General features: G+C 46.0%; 1 long non-coding RNA gene across 1 annotated transcript in view; it reads right to left on the bottom strand.

Annotated features, from left to right (window-relative positions):
- Positions 1 to 6,100: 6,100 nt before the first annotated feature.
- The window catches only part of LOC119970021, a 60,617-nt gene continuing 43,829 nt past the window's right edge, over positions 6,101 to 22,888 (bottom strand). Inside the window, exons 2-3 of the long non-coding RNA XR_005461521.1 lie at positions 13,336 to 13,454; positions 6,101 to 6,183 (exon numbers count right to left, since the gene is read on the bottom strand). This is a non-coding gene — a long non-coding RNA (uncharacterized LOC119970021). The remainder of the gene's footprint in view (positions 6,184 to 13,335; positions 13,455 to 22,888) is intronic.

Below are 22,888 nucleotides of genomic sequence, written 5' to 3'. Positions count from 1 at the left end.
CCAATTCATTTTTTCCAATTCAGGTGCAATTTAGTGAGGCCAATCCACCTACCCTGCACATCTTTGGGTTGTGAAGGCGAAACCCACGCAGACACGGGGAGAATGTGCAAACTCCACACGGACAGTGACCCAAATCCGGGTTCGAACCTGGGACCTCGGCTCCGTGAGGCAGCAGGGCTAACCCACTGCACCACCGTGCTGCCCTCTTAATTGGAAAAATAAAAGTCCTAGCTGAATGATTTACCAGACTACTGGTCCCAGCATGGTTCAGGTACAGCTTCCACTTTCCCCAGTACTAGTGTCAATGCCCCATTAATTGAAACCCATTTTCCCCATACCAGTTTTTGAGCCACAAATTCAACTCTCTGATCTTATTTACTCCATGCCAATTTGCTCGTGTCTCAGCGTTGTAATCCAAACATTATTATCTTTGGGGTTCTACTTTTCAATTCAATCCTGAGCTGATCATTCTCCCTCAGCATAACTTCTTGGTTCTATCTACGTCATTGGTATCCACATGGTCCACCGACAACTGGATCATCTGCCTCCTACTGAATGTTTGTCTCCAGCCACGAAGAGATGTGCTTAGCCCTGGAACTGGGCAGGCAACACAGCCTTCGGGACTCACGGTCTCAGCTGCAGAAAATAGTATTCTCCTAACTACACTGACCCCAAGTAAAACCGCATTCCTTTTTACTCATCCCATTTGAATGACCCCCTGTATCCTGATGCTGTAGTCAGTTTGTCAATCGTCCCTGCAGTCCCTGTCCTTGTCCACACAAACTGCAACAACATGGAGCCTGTTGGGCAATTGCAAAAACCAAGGCTCCTACATTGCTGCCTTCTGGATCCCAAAACCTGCTTTGCTTGCAGCTACGTCCACCTGTACTTGACCATGGATCAGATTTGAAGTGCCCAGCCTGAAGGATGTGACTGACCCCTGGAACAGTGCCACACCTGCCCTGCTATGTTTATTTTGTTTTGTTTATATAATTAGCTTTAAAGTTTAGAAATATTAATCAACAAGTTTTTTTTCCCAATTAAGGGGCAGTTTAGCTTGGCCAATCCGCCTACCCTGTACACCTTTTAGGTTTTGGGGGTGAGACCCACTCAGACATAGGTAGAATGTGCAAACTCCACATGGACAGTGACTCGGGGCTGGTATCAAACCCTGGTCCTCAGCACCGTGAGGCAGCAGTACTAACCACTAAGCGGCCGTGCAGCCCCAACTCAACAAATTTCTATTTTTATTTTTCCAATTAAGAGGCAATTTAGTGTGACCAATCCACCTAACCTGCGCATCTTTGGCTTGTGGGGATGAAATCCACGCAGACACAGGGAGAACGTGCAAACTCACACAGTGACCCGGGGCTGGGTTCGAACCCGGGTCCTCAGTTCCGTAGGCAGCAGTGCTAACCACTCAACAAATTTCTAGCATTTTGCTGTGGAGCTTGTTTTTCACTAAGACTGAAGAAACTACAATTTACTGTTATAGTCAAGATAAATGTCAAATACAAACACAAATAGATCTTTGAAAAAGATCGACTAAATATTTTAATTCTGTTTTCACAATAAATTGTCCCAATAATTGTAGAAAATTTGGCAGCAAAAGGGATCGAGGAACAATAAAGTTCATCATCACCAGAGATGAAGTACCAGGAAAACATGTGGGCCTAAAGGCTGACAAGTACCCTAGACATGATGGTCTACTTCCTAGGGTCTTAAAAGCTAGACATGCAGAGGTAGTTATCCATTGTTTATAATCATCCAAAATTCCCTAGATTCGGGAAATGCCCCAGTGGATTGGAAAACTGCAAATAGATATAACGTATCTATTTGACGGCAGCATGGTGGTTAGCACTGTGGCTTCACAGCACCAGGATCCCAGGTTTGATTCTCCGCTGGGTCACTGTCTGTGCGGAGTCTGCACGTTCTCCCCGTGTCTGCGTGAGTTTCCTCCAGGTGTTCCGGTTTCCTCCCACCGTCCAAAGACGTGCAGGTTAGGTGGATTGGCCAGGCTAAATTGCCCTTAGTGTCCAAAAACATTAGGAGGATTTATTGAGTTACGGGGATAGGGTGGAAGTGAGGGCTTAAGTGGATCAGTGCAAACTCGATGGGCTGAATGGCCTCCTTCTGCTCTGTATGTTCTATGTATTAAAGAAAGAAAGGAGACAGAAAGCAAGAAATTATAGGCCAGTTAGCCTTACATCTATCATGGAATCAATTAATAAACAAGTCGCAGGATATTTTTAAAATTGTCACATCACAATTGTGTTTGATTGTGTGGAAGAGAAATCATGCTTGACAAATTTATTAAGAGTTCTTTGAAATAAGCAGAGTGGATAAAGGGGAACAAGTAAATGTAGTATATTTGTATTACAAAAAATATGGTACCACATTGTAGTGATCCACGGGAGGCAGGAGTTCCGTCACCACACCAATATTTATTTACAATAACGATATTACAGGAGTAGCTACAAACAGTGCTGCTAGCAGTCCAGTCAACTTAAGACTGCTCACAAAACCTACACAGGTGATTTATATGGGTCCCCTCAATGAGCTATCATTGAGGGAGCTCATACTCCAATTGGCCAACCAATAAAGCCAATTGGAGTTCATTACACACATAAAAGGTTACTGCACGAGATGTTGGGAGTCATATATTGCATAATGGATTGGCTACAGAGAGTTGGGCAAATGAGTCATTTTCTGGTTGGTAAACTGTAACTAGTAGACTGCCACAGGAATCAGTGCTGGGGTCTCAACTGGGGTTTCCTCCGGGTGCTCCGGTTTCCTCCCACAGTCCAAAGATGTACAGGTTAGGTGAATTGGCCATGCTAAGTTGTCTCTTAGTGTCCAAAGAAAGGTTAGGTGGGGTTACTGGGTTACAGGGATATGGTAGGAGCTTGTGCCTAGATGGGGTGCTCTTTCAGAGGATTGGTGCAGACTTGATGGTCGGAATGACTTCCTTCTGCATTGTATGGATTCTGTGATTCTATGATACTATGATGAGACTGCAGAATACTGCAGGTCAAGGACATCTTGGTGCCCTCATGCATGAAACTCAAAAAAGCTAACGTGCAGGTACAGCAAATAATTAGGAAGACAAATTTTATATAGGTCTTTGTTGTAGTGGGCTTGGAATATAGAAGTGGGGGACTCTTACCATTACAATACAGGGCTTTGGTGAGACCACATATAGAGTCCTATGTAAAGTTTTAATTTACTTATTTAAAGAAGTAAATATTTGCATTTGTAGCTTTCAAGAAGGTTGATTAGTTTGATTCCTGGGATGAATGGGATACCTCATGAGGAAGGATTGAGTATGTAGGGCCTATTGGACTTCCGAGGATTGAAAGATGATCTTATCAAAACATATAAGATTCAGAGGGAGCTTGACAGGGTAGATGCTATCATACCGAGGAGGAATCTAGAACCCGGGGTATCATTTCACAATAAGGCATCATCTATTTAAGACTGAGATGGAGTCTCTTTTGGAGGCTTCAAAGAATCAGGTGATGATTCATTTTCCAGCCAGTCTCTGACTTTCTCAAGAAGCCACAGCTTTTTGTGGCTGGTCCAGTTAAGTTTCCTGTTAATGCTGTCCCTCAGGATGTTGGTGGTAGGAGACTCAGCAATAGAAGTTGAATGTCAAGGCGATCTCTTGCTGGAGATGGTCATTGCCTATGAACATCCAAACATATGAATTAGGAGCAGAGTGGGCAACTCTGCCCCTTGAGCCTGCTCTGCCATTCAATAAAATTGTGGCTGATCTGATTGTAAATTCAATTCCATATTCCTGCCGACCCCCAATAACCTTTAATCACTTTGTTAACCAAGAATCCTTTTAGCTCTGCCTTAAAAACATTTGACTCTGCTTCCACTACCTTTTGAGGTAGAGAATTCCAGAGACTCACGAGCTTCTGAGAGAAAAGAATTCTCCTTTTCTCTGTCTTGAATGAGTGACCCATTTATTTGGCAGTTGGCCAGCCAGTTGTGTGACATGGACTGCTTTATTATCTACTGAATTCCAAATGGAACTGAACATTGTGCAATCATCTGTGAACAGCCCCACCTCTGACGTTAATATTAAATAGAGCTGCTTTAATGAAGCAGTTGTAGGTAGTTGGATTTACGATGTTGTCTCATTCCCTAGAAATGTTCAGGGGCTGAAGTGATTGGCATACAAAAACCACAACTTTCTTCCTTTATGCCAGGTATTACTCCAGCCACTGGAGAGCTTTGTCCCAATCTCCATCAGTTTTATTAGTGCCATGCTCAGTTAAAGGCAGCCTTGATGCCAAGGGCAATCACTCTCATCTCACCTACTGGATATTAGCTCTTGTGTCTATGTTTGAGCAAAAGCTGTACTGAGGCCTCGAGCTGAACCAAAACTTAGGGTAGACTTTATGAGGCCTGTTAGAGTGGGTGATGTAGTGGGCAGGATGACTTAATAAGGCAAGAGCTGTTACTTTGCTTTCTTGACTCAGGTTCAAATTTAGAGATTGACTCAATGGAATGTTTTTATGGTGGATTGGGCCTTTTGGCATCCCGTGGCGGGCTCCTACGCCCAAAACGTTTACATGCCATGAATATCACTCATAATTACACTTTACCTTCATGATAAAGTGAGCGATGCATGAGAATCTCATGGCACCCATTTCATGTTTGTTTAAAGGTACTGGTGTACAACAATTGACTTTGTGCAGTCGTGTATGAGGTCAGTGGTTTTCCTTGTTGAACTCTGTGGCATAAAGGAGAAGAGCAAGATTATGATAGCATGCATCAATGGCTCGAAAACAGAAAGGGTGAGCCACTGTTGAGGGCACGGATATAGAGTGGGGTCAGTGCACAGAGAAGTAAAAGAAGGTTCCAAGGGAAGACAGAGGGTGGAGCCAGGGGCATGGAGGAGTGAGTGGGAAGGGCCTGGTGTATGGGTATATATGTGGTGAGAACAGTCAGTCAAGGCAGGAAAATTTGGGGCCTAAAGACACTACCCACATATGGGACTATCTCAGGGTATTGTCTGGCAGGGCTTTTGCTTTCACATATAAAATTTCAATTATCCCTGCTGACAGGAACACTGACAAGGTCCTTTATAATGCATAGAAGGGATGCCCAGCTGAGTGTGCATGCTCAGGCATGTCCCACAGAGTGGCAAGCACAACACTGAGCATGAACATTCATTAAAGAGTTAACACGGAAACACAACGTGGTTTCTTTCACAATAAAGAAATGTCCCTAACTTCCCTGTCACCATCAATGCATGCAAACCATGAGGTGTGCCGATACATTTAACACCCTGACTAAACTAGTCTTAATAATGAATGACCCCTCATGCAAACATGAGAAAACTGAAACCAATATAATGTGCAATATTGTGAAATGTAAATTTGAAAAACATCCAAGCCGCCTTTGTGTTCACAATAAGTTAATGGCAATGAAATTGGGCAGGAAATTGTGTCTATGCTGAAGAGCTCCTCTGTTTGTCAAGGATTGTAATTGTGTGAAAACCAACAAGAAGAAAGAGAGTGGGAGTGGAGCCCACATCCTAGTCCACCAATGGGACCAGCTTGCAGTGGCTAAACTCCTGCCCTATGCATCAGTGAGTAGGTAATGGTGAGTAAATGCTGCTTAGTAGCACCGTTGACACCGTCCATCACTTACCTATAAATTGGTAGTAGGCTCTACCCCTGTTAGTCTCAGTGCTTTCACCAAATGTGTTCAACATGAAGGAGTACAGGTCATCAGTTTGAGAGGACAATAGATGATAAGTGCTTCCACCTCTGGCAGTTTCATCTTGTTGGTGGGATAGGACATCTTCAATGGAGGAGTCAAAGAAGTTAGTTGGTAAGTATAGTTCTGTGAGTATGACTTTATCAGGCTGTCGGGTGACTAACCTGAAAGACAATTTTGTACTGTGGACTTGGCTGGGTGTTCTTTTGCCATGTTCTGATTTGATTCCTGGTTTAGAAGGCACTCACTTGCATGGGAGGTGCAAGAATATCATCTGCCTTGGGTGAACCTTCAGCTTTGCATTGAGATGTAGTCAGAGCCCATGTTAATGAATACAGGATCTCCTCAGGGCTATGTACTGACACCTTTTATTTTTCATTCTCTATACAATGATTGTTGATTAGAATACGTTGACACAATGATCCGAAGTATGCTGATGCTAAGGTACTGGAGGTAACAAAGGAAACAATAAGAACTTGGTTGGGAAGTTGGAAAGTGTGAATTAACAATTCCCTTAAACTGAACGAGAACAAGAATAAATAAATAGTTATTGACTTTCGGGGAAAAATCCAGTTAATGATATTGTTCCTGTGAAAATGTATGATGTAGAAATTGTAATAGTTACTAACTACACATAACGAGGTACCAAACTAGATGGTAAATTGAATTGGAGGGACTAGTGTACAGATGTGATGGCCAAGGGATATTCAAGATTATACGACCCGAGAAAAATCCAACTCTTTTGAGTAGATCGTACAATCCTGAAACTCTTCTGTATGGCTGTAGTTGAGAGTGCTATCCTTTTTGGATGTACTGTAATCTTAGAGAAGCAGATTATAAGGGTCTGAAATTATTGAACCAGTCAGGAAGGATATTTAAGGAGCAGTTCTTTCTTGACAAAATATGCTCTTGAAAAATGTTGATGAAAGTAAAGAGTGTCATGAACAATGAGAATTACCCCTTGTTTCAGTATAATTGCTGGTTGTGTTCAGAGAAAAGGCCACAATCACTCAGACACAGGACAAATCGGTTCCTGAACTTGTTTGGGCCAGTGGTAAATGTTACTCCCGTAACAGGAGTTTGATGCAGTCAGGGTGGGTCTTGCTGACTGATTATTTTAATGCATTGGAATAGGATGTAATACATATTTTAATTAAAGTTAGATCTCTGTGAGAGGGTAGTTTTTTTTATTGTTATCCTTCATTTATATGTAACTTTTCACAGTAACTTGCAGTGTTAATGTAAGCCTACTTATGACAATAAAGATTATTATAATTATTTTCTTAACAAACGAGCAATATACTCAATATGAAATTCCAACTGGACAATAAAGTGAAATTGAATTGAACATTGCACATTAATGTAAATAAAAATTATGCATTTATAATCATAGATTTATTTTACACGCAAAAGGAGAATACTCTGATACTGATTGTACATTTTCATTGTTCTACACTTTTCACAGGATATGTCCTGGAGGAAATATGCATTATATTGTGTAATATGGTTCACCTTGCGCAATACTATGTGTTCCTACAATAGTCACTGGGTGATTTTATGCACAATTTATACAATTAATAATTGTTAAGATAGAGTGGGCTAGATTTGTTTATGTTCTTTGATATTATTTATTGGTTTGCAGTTTTGGAATAGTCATATAGATGTAAAAATCTGTAAAACTGTCACGTAAACAGATTGGGAAAAACTGAAATGTACATATATATATATATGGATGCATATCAGTCTATCTAGCCCTTTCATTCCCACTGCTTTTCCTTTTCTTTTCTTTTTATAAGTTTCGAGTACCCGATTCGTTTTTTCCAATTAAGGGACAATTTAGCGTGGCCAATCCACCTACCCTGCACATCTTTGGGTTGTGGGGGTGAAACCCACACAAACACAGGGAGAATGTGCAAACTCCACACGGACAGTGACCCAGAGTCGGGATCGAACCTGGGACCTCGGCGCCGTGAGGCCGCAGTGCTAACCACTGTGCCACCATGCTGCTCGATTCCCACTGTTGAAGCCTGTTGGTTTACTTATATACTTTACTCTCGTGAATAGTTCATTCAGTTTTTTGCGACCAACATTTTGCCACACTTGGCAACCATCCAGCTCGCCCAGTTGTTGCACTGGCCTGTCCATTTGGCTTTCTCTTATTTTATGTAGAGATTTGATAGAACAGAGTGACATGTTAGACCATGTCAGAAGAAAGTTAAGAGGCTACCTGTTGGTTTGGGACTAAGAATCACTTCTCAGCCAGATTAGGTAAACTCGGCAGATTTTCACTGGTAAACCAGTTGGATATTAGAACAAACAGATTCACGGCACCGAGGGTTCGATCCCGGCTACAGATCACTGTCCGTGTGGAGTTTCACATTCTCTCCGTATCTGAGTGGGTCTTACCCCACAACCCAAAGATGTGCAGGGTAGGTGAATTGGCCATGCTAAATTGCCCCTTAATTGGAAAAAAAAGAATTGGGCACTCTAAATTTATATTTAAAAAAATAGAAAAATCAGACTGCTTCATGGCCACTTTTACTGATACCAATTTTTTCTATCCACCGTTTTTAAAACTCATACTCATACTCTGATGGTGGAATTTGAACTTTCATTCTTTAGTCTAAATTGCAGAATTACTACACCAATAGATTCCTCATCCAAATTGCTGGACTCTTTTTCACTTTGTACCCTAAACGTTTCTCTAGCCAGTTCAGGTTGTCTGATTTCTTCCTCTCTTTAAAACTCAAAACCAAACTTTCACATTTCCATTTCTTTCGCCCTTTCTCTTTTTCTGTTTCTCCTCTTTGCCAATTTAAGCCTTTTCACTTCAATTTATTTTTCTATCTCAAGTTGCTTCATTTATTTTTCCATTACAAGTTAAAGCTGTTTCATCTGCAACTGAATTCTAGCTCATTCAAATTAATTGCTATCTGGATTCACTTTTGGTTCTTCCAATCCCAGATGCTGTGCTATTAACTCAATTATTTCTGCTTTCTTAGCTTTTGCTTTTAATTCTAGCTCTAACTTTTCTGCTAATGCAATTAACCTAGCATTGGTTAATTGTAAATCACTCAGGGAAAATCTTCCCTTTCCAGAATTAATAAAGCCATTTTACTTTCTAAACAGTATAGTAAAATCACTGTGGAAATGGTATGAACCTTAACCTCAGCAAGTATCAGCACTCATATTTGTTTGTGAATCTGAGATCCCGTTGGAGCCTCCAATTTATGTTAGAGTCCCTGGCCAGAACCCAGGACATGGGGGTAGATCTAATCAGGAATGAATAATATTTTGTTTCAAGTAGATAACAGTTGATATTCAAGACACCAGCTTTTTAAATAAAGCCGGGAGACTCCATGGGTTTTGAGAATATAAGAATTCATGTTCAGAAAGATAAAACAATTTACGATATGTATCTTAAATACTCTAACATTCAGGTAAGTATGAAGTACATGTGAATTAACAGGCAAACTGGTTGAACACACCACACTCCAAAGTCAATGACAGAAGCAACCAAGATAGAGTCCATGGGTTTCTCATTTAGATATGTAAACGCCAAGTCAAACAATCTCATTGAAACTCTCTCATGAAGGATTCCCAGCTTCACCTTAAAAGATCTCTTCTTGGAATTATCTCCAAAAGTTGTTCCCACTTGGACAACTTTAACAATGATCCACCTCACAGAGTTTCAATCCTGATTCCTTCCCCCGGATTCCGAAGTACACTTAATTACTTGCTCATAAGCACACTTTCAGATCTGTGGCTGTTCCAAGTAGAATATCACTGTTCCACAAGTGCACCTTTCCTCCAACAATCATCTTCACTTAAAGCCGTTTCTCTAACTTTGTAACAACTGTGACCTGTTCCTATCCCTGTATCTGTGATAGACTGCCTCAAGAAGAGTTGTTCACTGACTCTTGAACTGTCCAACAGGTTCGAGATTCATGCTCCCTATGTGGACAGGAATGGGGACTGCAGGGAGAATGAGCAAACTGACCACAACACCATGGAATAGGGAGCCATTCAAGTGGGGGGGGAGAAAAGAAATGTAGTCATGATTGGGGATCATATAGTTAGGGACATAGACACTGTTCTCTATGACCAGAAACAAGAGCCCTGAAGGTTGTGTTGCCTGCCTGGTGCTCGTGTTCGGGATATCTCATCTGGGCTGCAGAAGAACTTCGAGTGGGAGGGTAAAGATCCAGTTGTTATGGTCCACGCAGGTTCGGGCAACATATGTAGAACAAGAATTGAGGGTCTGCTGAAGGAATAAAAGCAAATTACTGCTTTGACAAAGGGTCATCTGGACTCGAAACGTTAGCTCTTTTCTCTTCCTACAGATGCTGCCAGACCGGCTGAAATTTTCCAGCATTTTCTCTTTGGTTTCTGCTGAAGGAATATGAGTGGCTACGGGCCAAATTAGAAAGCAGAACAAAAAAGGCAATAATCTCTGGATTACTACCTAATTGGCACAGGGTCCGTAAGATTAAAGAGGTAAAATACGTGGCTCAAAGGTTGGTGTGAGAAAAATGAGTTTGAATTCATGGGACATTGGCACCAGTACTGGGGAAAGAGGGAGTTTTTCTGATGGGATGGTCTGCACCTGAATCAAGCTGTGACCAGAGTCCTGACAAATTGCATTACTAGGACCGTAGATAGGGCTTTAAACTAAATAGTGGGGGATCAGTTGTATGGAAAATTAGAAAATCAAAGTTAAAGGAGAAGGTGACAGTGCAGGTTAATAATGAGGATTTTAAATGAGTTAAAGGGGCCGAGGGCTCAGGAGAGGTTAATAAAGTTTTCGGAACAAGTAATAGAACAGAGTGTATAGAAAGCGGCAAGAATCTAACTTCAGGCACAGCAAAAAAAGGGACAACTATGGGACAGGGCGGTCAATGCAGGACTGAGGATGTTGTACCTAAATGTGCGCAGTATACAAAACAACATAAATTAGCTTATTGCGCACATTGAAATTGCAGGGTACAATGTAGGGGGATCACAGAGACGTGACTGCAAGGAGATAAGGGCTGGGATCCAAGGATACGTGTCCTATCGAAAGGACCGGCAAATGGGCAGAGGGAACAGGGTTGCATTGTTAGTAAGAAATTAGCTTAAATCAATTACAAGAAGTGATATAGGGTCAGAAGGTGTAGAATCTCTGTGGGTAGAGTGAGGAATCACAAAGGAAAAAAGACCCTGATAGGAGTTATGTACAGGCTCCCTAGCAGTAGTCAGGACGTGGAGCAGAAAATAAATCAGAAGATATAAAAGGCATATAAGAAAGCCAATATTATAATAATCATGGGGGACTTCAATATGTAGGTGGACTCGGAAAATCAGGTTGGTAGTGAATCCCAAAAAAGGGATTTGTAGAATGTCTACGAGATGTTTTTTAGGAGCAGCTTGTGGTAGAGCTCACTAGGGAACAAGCAATTCTGTATTTGGTGATGTGTAATGAAGCGGACTTGATTAGGGAACTTGAGGTGAAGAACCCTTAGGGAGCAGTGATCACAATATGATAGAATTTACCCTGCAGTTTGAGAGGGAGAAGCTGGAATCAATGTAATTGTATATAAAAGATAAGACATTGGACCGCCAGAGAAACAGTAATAGGGAACAAAGACATGGCAGAGGAACTGAATAGGTACTTTGCATCAGTCTTCACAGTGGAAGACACTGTGGCATACCAGAACTTCAAGTGAGTCAGAGGGCAGAGGTGAGTGTCCATCACTAAGGAGAAGGTGCTGGGGAAATTGAAAGGTCTGAAGGTGGGATAGACCTGGACCGGATGGACTACACTTCAGAGTTCTGAAGGAGATAGGTGAGGATATTGTGGAGGCATTGGTGATGATCTTTCAGGAACCACTGGAGGCAGGGAGGGTCCCAGAGGATTGGAAAATGGCTAATGTAACACCCCTGTTTAAGAAGGGAGGGAGGCAGAAGACAGGAAATTATAAGCCAGTTAGCCTGACTTTGGTTGTTGGTAAGATTTCAGAGTCTATTATTAAGGATGAGATTGCAGAGTACTTAGAAGTGCATGGTAAAATATGAGTGAGCACAGATTCGTCAAGGGTGAGGTCATGCCTTGCAAATCTGTTCAAATTCTTTGAGAAGGTAACAATGAAATTGACAAAGAAGAATCAGTGGACATGATCCAATTGGATTTCCAGAAGGCCTTTGACAAAGTGCCGTATAGGAGGCTGCCAAATAAGATAAGAGCCTATGGTGTTAGAGGCAAGGTACTGGCCTGGATAGAGAATTGGCTGACTGGCAGAAGGCGGAGAGTGGAGATAAAGGGGCCCTTTTCAAGGTGGCAACTGATGACTAGTGGTGTCTGTCATCAGTGTTGGGACCACAGCTATTCACGATATACACTAATTATCTGGAAGAAGGAACAAGGGCATTGTTGCTAAGATTGCAGATGAAGGGGCAGCACGGTGGCGCAGTGGGTTAGCACTGCAGCCTCACGGCGCCGAGGTCCCAGGTTCGATCCCGGCTCTGGGTCACTGTCTGTGTGGAGTTTGCACATTCTCCCCGTGTCTGCGTGGGTTTCGCCCCCACAACCCAAAAGATGTGCATGTTAGGTGGATTGGCCACGCTAAATTGCCCCTTAATTGGAAAATGAATTGGGTACTCTAAATTAAAAAAAAATTTTTTTTAAAGTTTGCAGATGATGCAAAGATATGTAGATGACAGGTTGTGTTGAGGAAGCAGAGAGGCTGCAGAAGGACTTGGAAGGCGAGGAGTACAAAGTGGAAAAGTGGAAGAATGGAGGCATAGACTATTTTCTAAATGGGAAAAAGCTTCAGAAATCAGAAGCACAAAGGTACTTGGGAGTCCTAGTTTAGGATTCTCTTAAGGTTAACTTGCAGGTTCAGTTGACAGTTAGGAAGGCAAATGCAATATCAGAGCTCATATGGAAAGGGCTAGGATACAAGAGCAGGGATGTACTGTTGAGGCTGTATAAGGCAGTTTTGGGCTCCGAATCTAAGGAAGGATGTTCAGGCCTTGGAAAGAGTCTAGAAGAGGTTCACAAGAATGATCCCCAGAATGAAGGACTTGTCACATGAGGAGTGGTTGAAGACTCTCGGTCTGAATTCAACTGAGTTTAGAAGGCTGAGGGGGGATCTCATTGAAACTTACACAGCCTCAGACTGAAGGCACGATCCTTTAAAACTGATGAGGGGGAATGTCTTCAGCCACAGCGTGGTGAATCTGTAGAACTCATTGTCGCAGGAGGCTGTGGAGACCAAGTCACTGAGTGTCTTAAAACAGAGATAGATAGGTTCTTGATTAATAAGGGGATCAGGGGTTATGGGGATAAGGCAGGAGACTGTGGATGAGAAACATATCAACTATGATTGTATGGTGGAGCAGTCTCAATGGGCCGAATGGCCTAATTCTGCTCCTACGTTTTCTGGTCTTACGTTCTGTTAACTTATCAAAACACTCCCAGAGAATCCCACCCTTGTTACTAGACAGGAACCAGTGTAACCAGCATTGGACCATCCTGTACCTTAAATGTTACAATCCCTAAAGACATCTAATTTAGCACCAGGGACACAAACATCAATGATTTCATAACTTTTTACATACCTGAAATATAATACCCCTTCTTTGCATCTTTGCAGATGCTGACTGATTTATGTTCTATTTCACATATCACCACAGTTTCTATAACCATCTTGTTGCAATTTGCTTTACTGTGGGATAGACTGAAATACCGTTAAAATTAACTTTAACAGACATAAGAATTGGTTAAAGAAGTTATCATTATCATAATTTTTAATAGGATTAACAGTGCTTTCTGTCAAAAAATATGAATGCAGATAGAGACAAGGTTTACACTGTAGATAATGAATTAATACAGAAATCCATAATAGGGTTGAGTTAACAAGATTAACAGAAATTAATACTGATTCAGCTCAGTACCAATTAATATTAAATATGGCACTGATGGAAATTTCTGTTTACCTCTCACTGTAATTGCTGTGTAATGCAGTTAGGTTGCAGATCAGCCATGATCTCATTGAATGGCACAAGGGGCTAAATTACCTACTTCTATCTTATGTTCCTCAGAGCAATCAAAATAAAATATTGTGCAAATATGAAACTTTTTGAGATGCCCTGAACAGGCAACAGTCATAAAAATTACTTTCACAGAGGAACAAACATTTTATTAAGGCATTTATGGTTTTATAACAATAAAAGATAGATACAAATGTAAACATAGTTCAGTGCGTAACACATTCCTTCAACTCTCACTGTTCCCGCCTAATCTAGATAAAAAAATAGCCTAACTCCCCCCACCCCTCCTTACTTCCTAACCCCCAACCTCTTATTGAATCTGCTGACAGTTTAGTTTTCTCCGAAGAAGTCGATAAACGGCTGCCACCTCTGGATGAACCCTAACGTTGATCCTCTCAGGGCGAACTTAATTTTCTCAAGTCTGAGAAACCCAATATATCACTAACCCATATCCCTGATTTCAGGAGCTTTGAGTCCCTCCATGCTAGTAATATCTGTCCCGGGCTACCAAGGAGGCAAAGACCATGACGTCAGCCTCTCTCGCCGCTTGGACACCCGGATCTTCCCACACTCCAAAAATCACCACCTCTGGACTCGGTGCCACCCTTTTTTTTTAGAGCCGTGGACATGACATCCGCAAATCCCTGCCAGAATTCCCTAAGCTTTGAGCATGCCCAAAACATGTGGACATGGTTTGTGGGCCCTCCTGCACATCTCACACACCTGTCCTCTACCACAAAAAACCCGCTCATCCGGGCCACCGTCACGTGCCAGGTGGACCACCTTGAATTGTATCAGGCTGAGCCTGGCACATGATGAGGACGTGTTGACTCTGCTCAGAGCAGCCTCCCACAGGCCCGCCTATAACTCCTTACTCAGCTCATCTTCCCATTTACGTTTTATCTCGCCTATCTGGGTTTCCTCCCACTCCATAAGTTCTTTATAGTTTTCCGATACCTTCACCTCCCCCGCCCCGTTCTAGAAACTACCTTGTCCTGTATCCCCTGCGGCATACAGCTCCCATCAATAAACAGGTTCCCCCCAGCCTCTCAATCCATGCTCTCTGCAACCTCCAACCCCCCCCCCCCCCCCCGTCCATCCTCCCCAGGACAAAGCAGTGATTACCACAAATTGGAACCCACACCGATGTTCCCTCCACTCCCATATGTTTCCGCCACTGTCCGGAAACTCTCAGGGCCGCCACTACCACTGACTTGTGGAGTACCGGGCCGACAAGAACGGCAGACGATCCATTACCAATGCCCCAAAACTTGTGCCTTTAAATGAGGCCGCCTCCTCCCGCTCCCACATCGACCCCTCCCCCACTACCCACTTCCTAATCATGTCTATATTTGCCGTCCAGTAGTAGTTCCTAAAGTTCGGCAGTGCCAGCCCTCCCTCCCCTCGGCTCCGCTCCACTCCAACAGTACTTTACTTACTTGCAGGGTTTTACCCGTCAAAAAAAACCCCAGATATCACCATATTCACCCGCTTAAAAAAGGCCTTTGGTATAAAAATAGGGAGGCACTGGAAAACAAACAATAATCTCTCGGGAGGACAGTCATTTTTACGGTCTGTACCCTCCCCGCCAGTGACAACGGGATCATGTCCCACCTCCGGAAGTCATCCTTCATTTGTTCAACTAATCAGGCCAGACTTAATTTATGTAGCTGCTCCCAACCCCATGCCACCTGAATACCCAGGTAGCGAAAACTCCCTCCCACCACTTTAAACAGCAACGCCCCCTGTCTCCTCTCTTGTCCCCTCGCCTGGATCACAAAAACCTCGCTTTTACCCATATTCAACTTGTACCCCGAGAATCAGCCAAATTCCCCTAAGATCCACATAATCTCCCCATCCCCGCCCTAAGGGGTCAGAAATATATAGGAGTAGGTCATCAGCATATAACAAGACCTTGTGTTCCACCCCCCCACCCCACTCTCCCGGACTAGCCCCTTCCATTCCCTTGACGTTCTCAGCACCATCGCCAATGGCTCTATAGCCAAGGCAAACAACAGTGGGGAGAGGGACATCCTTGCCATGTCCCCAGGTGCAGTCTAAAGTAGTCCGAACTCACCCGGTTCGTCCACACACTCGCCACCGGTGCCTGGTACAGCAACCAAACCCAGTTAATATAGCCCTGCCCAAACCCAAACCGTCCCAGGATCTCCCACAAATAATTCTATTCTACCAAGTCGAAGGCCTTCTCCGCGTCCATAGCAACCACCACCTTTGCCTCTCCCCCCCCCCCCCCCCCCCCGGAGGGCATCATGATCACATTCAGGAGCCTTCTAACATTGGCCATTAGCTGCCTGCCTTTAACAAACCCCGTCTGGTCTTCCCCTAACACCCCCGGAAAACAGTCTTCTATCCTCAAGGCCAGAGTTTTGGCCAGCAATTTAACGTTTACATTCATTAGGGAGATTGGTCTGTATGACCCACATTGCTCTGGGTCCTTCTCCCCCTTCAGAATCAATGAAATCGAAGCCTGTGACATTGTTGGTGGAAGAACACCCCGCTCCCTTGCCTCATTAGATTTCCACACCAGCAGCGGGCCCAGCATCCCAGAAAACATCTTGTACAATTCCACTGGGTAGCTGTCCGGTCCCGGGGCCTTGCTCAACTGCATGGCCTCCAATCCCTTTACTACTTCTACAATCCTGATCAGGGCTCCCAACCCCTCCACTAACCCTTCCTCCACCTTTGGAAACTTCAACCCTTCCTAAAACTGCTTCATTCCCTCCACCCCAGCTGGGGTCTCCGACTCATACAACCGACTGTAAAACTCCTTGAATACCCCATTCACCCCTGCTGGGTCCAAGACCGTGTTCCTCCCTCTGTCCTTCACTCTTCCTATCTCCCTAGCCGCCTCCCTTTACCTTAGCTGGCGTGCTAACATCCTCCTGGCCTTCTCACCATACTTATATCCCACCCCGCTTGCCTTCCTCAGCTGTCCCACCACCTTCCCTGTGGATATCAGACCAAATTCCATCTGCAGCTTCTGCTGCTCCTTCAACAGTCCCACCTCCGGGGCTTAGGAATACCTTCTGTCCACCTGGAGTATCTCCCTAGCCAGCCTATCCATCTTTGCCCACTCCACCTTTTCACTATGAGCCCGTATCGAAATTAGCACCCCCCTAACCACTGCCTTCAGCGCTTCCCACACCGTTGCTGCCGAAACTTCCCCCGTATCAATTATCTCCAAATAATTCTGGGTGGCCTCCCTTACCCTCCCGCACACCCCCTCATCCGCTAACAGTCCTACATCTAATCTCCATTGCGGACGCTGACCCCCCTCCTTGCTCATCTGTAAATCCACCCAGTGTGGGGCATGGTCCGAAACAACAATCGCCGCATACGCGGCATCTACCACCCTTGCCAGCAAAGACCCATTCAAAATGAAAAAAATCAATCCGAGAGTACACTTTGTGAACATGGGAGAAAAAAAAAAACTCCTTCGCTCTTGGACGTCCAAACCTCTACGGATCTCCCCCCCCGACCCATCTGTTCCATAAAACCCTTTAGCTCCTTCACCGCAGCTGGCACCCTCCCTGTCCTTGAACTCGACCGATCCAACTTTGGATCAATGACCGTATTAAAGCACCCCCCCCCACCATGATCAGCCTATGCAAATCCAGGTCTGGAATCTTCCCCAACACCCGCCTCATAAACTCCGTGTCATCCCAATTAGGTGTGTAAATATTCACTATCGTCACCGGCATCCCCTCCAACTTCCCACTCATCATGACATACCTACCCCCTGAGTCTGCCACTGTTACCCTGCCTCAAATGACACCCGCTTATTGATCAAGATCGCAACCCCCCTAGTTTTAGAGTCCAGCTCCAAATTAAATACCTGCCCGACCCAACCCTTCCTCAGCCTAGTCTGATCCACTACCCTCAAGTATGTCTCCTGTAGCATTGCCATGTCCGTCTTCAACCTCTTCAAATGCACGAATATGCGAGCCCTCTTTACTAGGTCCACTTAACACATCTAAAACTATCACACACCTCTCTTTCACTCTCATGCCTCTCCCTGCCAAATAACTATCCAGTTTCCATTTGCATTGTTCAATACCTGTTTGTTTCTGGTGAGCAGTCTATCACATTTGTATACAATCCTTTGTGTAACTTGCCTATTGTCTTATTTCTGAGCTTGACTCTGTGCTTCTTTGTTGTAAGTTGTGATTTTGAGTCATTATTAGGGTTCAGTTTGTGTAAACCTGTTAGATCCATGATTACTTCAGTAACCAAATGGTAACTAAAATTGTGTATCATAAATGAGCAGCAAAGTCTATCCTTTGTTAAAAAAGATCATGGAAATTTGTGATTATTTTTTCACAAAGCCTACCTCCATTGTCTCAGTACAATGGTCCCAAAGTAAATGCAGTTTTGCTAGCTTGCCTTCATTGCTTATGTAATTTACCTAACCTCTCAGTGTAGGTAGCCATGACTGTGCCCCCTCTGATGATAGGAGTACTGTAGTTTTACTTCTGTACAGTATAGTAAATGTGGTCGCACCTGAACTCCGTACAAGATCATTAACACTTCATAGAAAGTCATGGGCTGGATTCCCCGTTTCAGAGATGCCGGGACTGAATCGCGCAACTTCTACAATGACAATGGGGTTGTGACTGCCAGAGCAATTCAGGACATGCAAATAAACCAGCCCATGAGCTACGTGGAACTAGTTCAATTCCAATAGGTGCCAGCGTCGGATTCGCTGGGGTCAGGATTGGCACTGGAAAGCTTGACAAGCTGGAGCTGCATATAAGCACTCCACACATACTCTCATTCCAACCACAAAGATGCCACCCAGAGAGTGGCCCCGAGATTCGCCGATGCAAACCTGGAAACATTTCTAGATGCAATAGAGGAGAGGTGAAACAAACACCCTGTTCCCCGAGGTGGGACAGAATCTGCCACCCATCAATGTTAACTGTGCCTGGGCGCAGGTGGCAGAGGCAGTGAGCGTATGGGCCCCACCGCCAGGACCAGGCAGCAGTGCCAGAAGAAACTGCATGACATTCTCAGTGTGGCCAGGGTGAGGTACCACCACCACCATGCCCCTGGCACAACCCCTGTCCCATATGCCCCATCGTTCACCCCCCCACTTCCATGTGGCCCCCAGCAGCGGACTGTCAGGCAGTGCTGGCCCACCACTTCCGGTGTGGACCATGGAGTAAGTGGTCACACACAAGGCAGTTCCTGCCCAAGGTTACAGAAAAGAGCACTTTTTTAATCAATACAGAGTGGGATTTTGATGAAAAGATGTAGGTGAATGTTGGAGGAGTACTTCCGCCCAGGAACGGTATGTTTCTTGGTTACCAGACTGATGTGACCATCAATTCACAAGACACGTGGTTGGAAGTGAACAGTGGTTTTAATAGTCTTACAACAGAGCCTGCCTGCGACGAGATGAACTGGCAGCAGGCTCAGAACCGCAGATCTTTATACTTCCAGTTAGTGGGAGGAGCCATGGGTGGAACCATGGGCAGAGCCAAGGGTGGAGCCAAGTACAAACTCCTCATCTCCCCCTATGGGCAGAGCCGCACAACTGCTCGTATACCGAGCTTACAAGAACACAACACATACAATATAACACAGTGTGAATTACTAGGATTGTGATTCACTACATTCACCGCCTGTAAAAAAAATCAAGTCCAGCGGGGGTGATGGGTCTACAAATTGAGTTAGTCCGGCGGTCAAGTCGTCCTCTGAGATCTACGAAGCACCGGGGTTGCAGCCCCTCCTGGTGGCTGGGTGGTGGCGGTCGGCGAGGGTACCATGGCGGACTCCGGGGGTGATTCAGTCCGAGCTTCGTACCTGACTGGTTCGACTGGTGATGGGGAGCGCCGGAAACCCAAAGGCGCGGGGGCGCGGAGCACGGGCAGTGAACCTTTAGGTGTGGGGGCGCCGGGCGCGGGTGGTTGGGTGGGATGTAATGAGGGGTACCTCGGCGGTAGTAGTGTCGGAGTTGGATCCTGCAGGCGCCAGGTCCCGGAGGGAAACAGTGTCCTGATGGCCGTCAGGGTATTCGATGAACGCGTATTGTGGGTTTGAGTGGAGAAGGAGCACTCTCTCCACGAGTGGGTCAGTTTTGTGGGTCCGGACGTGCTTCCGGAAGAGAACTGGGCCCGGTGTCTTCAACCATGCTGGGAGCGAAACCCCAGTGGTAGTGCCCCTGGAAAAAACAAATAGCCGCTCGTGAGGGGTCTGATTGGTGGCCGTACATAGAAGGGACCTAATAGCATGGAGCGCGTCGGGGAGGACCTCCTGCCAATGGGAGGTCGGGAGCTTCCTGGACCGGAGGGTCAGTAGGACGGTCTTCCAGACCGTCGCGTTCTCCCTCTCCACCTGCCCGTTCCCCCTGCGGTTGTAGTTGGTAGTCCTGCTCGAGGCAATGCCCTTGTCGAGCAGGTACTGACGCAGCTCGTCGCTCATAAAGGACGAACCCATGTTGCTGTGTACATAGCTGGGGAAACCAAACAGGGTGAAGGTGCTGTGCAGGGCCCTAATGACTGTGTGGGAGGTCATATCGGGGCACGGGATAGCAAAGGGGAAGCGGGAGAACTCGTCTATTACGTTTAGGAAGTACACATTCCGATTGGTCGAGGGAAGTGGCCCTTTGAAATCGATGCACAGGCATTCAAAGGGCTGGGAGGCCTTTACCAGGTGGGCCCTGTCTGGTCTATAGAAGTGCGGTTTGAACTCCGCACAGATCAGGTAATCCCTGGTGATGGCTTTTACCTCCTCGGTGGAGAAAGGCAGATTTCGGGCCTTGATGTAGTGGGCGAGCCGGGTGACCCCGGGTGGCAGAGGTAATTGTGGATAGCTTTCAGGCGGTCATCTTGCGCGCTGGCGCACGTGCCGCGGGACAGGGCATCTGGGGGCTCGTTGAGCTTCCCCGGTCGGTACATGATATCGTACTTGTAGGTGGAGAGTTCGATCCTCCACCGTAGGATCTTATCGTTTTTAATTTTGCCCCTTTGTGAATTGTCAAACAGAAAGGCAACCGATCTTTGGTCGGTGATGAGGGTGAACCTCCTACCTGCGAGGTAGTGCCTCCAGTGTCGTATAGCTTCCACGATGGCTTGTGCTTCCTTTTCGACTGAGGAGTGTCAGTTCCGAAGCGGAGAGGGTTCGGGAGAAAAAGGCGACTGGTCTCCCTGCCTGATTTAGTGTGGCTACGAGAGCAATGTAGCTCTCTACCTGAAAAGGGACGGATTCATCAACCGCCTGCATGGCCGCTTTGGCGATGTCCTCCTTGATGCAGGTGAAGTCCTGGCGATCCTCATCTGATAGAGGAAAGAGTGTGGCCTTAAATAGTGGGTGGGCTTTGTCCGCATACTGAGGGACCCACTGGGCATAATAAGAGAAAAATCCCAGGCACCTTTTGAGGGCCCTGGGACAGTGAGGGAGGGGGAGTTGTAAGAGGGGGCGCATACGGTCCGGGTCGGGGCCCAGGACTCCGTTTTCCACGACATAGCCGAGGGTGGCTAGCCTGGTCGTGCGGAAAACGCATTTCTCCGTGTTATACGTGAGGTTGAGTTTCTGGGCAGTCTGGAGAAATTGATAGAGGTTAGCGTCGTGGTCCTGCTGATCATGGCCGCAGATGGTGACGTTATCCAAGTACGGAAACGTGGCCCGCAGCCCGAACTGGTCCACCATTCGGTCCATTGCTCGTTGGAACACCAAGACCCCATTTGTGACGCCAAAGGGAACCCGGAGGAAGTGGAAGAGGCAGCCGTCGGCCTCGAACGCCGTGTAGTGGCGGTCCTCCGGGCGGATTGGGAGCTGGGGGTATGCAGACTTCAGATCCACTGAGGAGAAGACTTTATAATGGGAGATCTGATTCACCATGTCTGCAATCCTGGGGAGGGGGTACGCATCGAGGAGCGTGAACCGATTAATGGTTTGGCTATAGTCCACTACCATTCGGAATATTTCCCCGGTCTTGACGACCAGCACCTGAGCTCTCCAGGGGCTAATACTGGCCTCTATGATCCCCTCACGTAGAAGCCTATGGACCTCGGTTCTGATAAACACCCTGTCCTGCAGGCTGTATCGCCTGCTGTGAGTGGCTACGGGTTTGCAGTCCGGCGTGAGATTGGCAAAGAGTGGAGGGGGGTCGATTTTTAGCGTAGCGAGGCTGCTGATAGTGAGTGGGGGCAAGGGCCCGCCGAAGCTGAGTGCGAGGCTTTTGAGGTTGCACTGGAAGTCGAGTCCCAGTAACAATGGGGCGCAGAGTTCGGGGAGTACGTATAGCTGGAAGTTCGCGTCGCTAGTGCCCTGGATCGTTAGGGTCGTGGCGGTGCACCCTTGGAGGTGAATGGAGTGTGAGCCCGAAGCGAGGGAGATAGTTTGCCGTGCAGGGAAAATAGGGAGTGAACAGCGTCTTACCAGATCTGGGTGTATGAAGCTCTCGGTGCTCCCGGAGTCAAAGAGGCACGGTGTCCTGTACCCGTTGATTTTAACGGTCATCATTGAGTTGCGGAGGTGTTTTGGACGCGACTGGTCCAACGTAACCGCGCTGAGTTGCGGGTAGTCGGCGGCTAGATCGGCTGTGCTGGAGTGGCCCCGTGATGACTCCCCTCTGAGTTCGTAGTCCTCGAGGTGAGTTTCAGAGTTGGAAGAGGATGGATCCCAAGATGGCCGCCCCCGTGGATCGCACGTGGCGGGCGGCGAGGAAGATGGCACCCAAGATGGCGGCCCCCATGAGTTGCAAGTGGCCGGCCGCATGGAGGGGGGTTGCCAAGATGGCGGCCATCAATTCACAAGACACGTGGTTGGAAGTGAACAGTGGTTTTAATAGTCTTACAACAGAGCCTGCCTGCGACGACGTGAATTGGCAGCAGGCTCACGACCGCAGATCTTTATACTTCCAGTTAGTGGGAGGAGCCATGGGCGGAACCATGGGCGGAGCCAAAGGTGGAGCCCAGTACAAACTCCTCATCTCCCCCTATGGGCAGAGCCGCGCAACTGCTCGTATACCGAGCTTACAAGAACACAACACATACAATATAACACAGTGTGAATTACTAGGATTGTGATTCACCACACAGACCCGCAGAAACAGTGAAAGATTTGGCTGGAGCTGCAGCAAAGACAAAAGCCTCTT

The sequence above is a fragment of the Scyliorhinus canicula genome, chromosome 8, assembly GCF_902713615.1.
Source record: "Scyliorhinus canicula chromosome 8, sScyCan1.1, whole genome shotgun sequence".
NCBI classification, from domain to species: Eukaryota; Metazoa; Chordata; class Chondrichthyes; order Carcharhiniformes; family Scyliorhinidae; genus Scyliorhinus; species Scyliorhinus canicula.
Note: the sequence above shows the minus strand (reverse complement) of the source record. Positions and strands in the feature narration are given on the sequence as shown.